Here is a 481-nt window from a genome sequence, read left to right as displayed (position 1 = left end):
CCCTTCCTTCTTTTTTCTTTTCCCCCAACCCAGTTGTTCTTTCCTTTTGAGCAGTTTCTTTCCCTTTCATAATGTCTACTGTACCTTTTATACCTTATTTACTCTTTTGGTTTCTCAAACCAGGGAGACAAAGAGATGTTTACACATGTGAGTCTGATATATTTTACTTATGAGTATGCTCTCTAGTTGCATCTATTTACCTATAAAAGCCTTGAGTTTCTTTCTTTATAGCTGAGTAATACTCCATTGTCTAAAAATACCACATCTTTTTTAGCCATTCCTCAGTTGATGGGCATTTGGGTTGTTTCCAAGATTTAGCTATAACAAATTGTGCTGCTAAACATGGGTGCACATATAATGCTGTGGTATGATGTCTTCAGTTCCTCTAGGAAAATACCCAGAAGGGCAATAGGTGGTTGAATGGGACCTCTAATCCTAGTTTTTTGAGAAATCTCCACATTAATTTCCACAGTGGTTGCAC

The sequence above is a fragment of the Chinchilla lanigera genome, unplaced genomic scaffold (assembly GCF_000276665.1).
Source record: "Chinchilla lanigera isolate Chin_1 unplaced genomic scaffold, ChiLan1.0 scaffold00011, whole genome shotgun sequence".
In the NCBI taxonomy this organism is placed as follows: Eukaryota; Metazoa; Chordata; class Mammalia; order Rodentia; family Chinchillidae; genus Chinchilla; species Chinchilla lanigera.
This window is presented reverse-complemented; position numbering follows the sequence as displayed.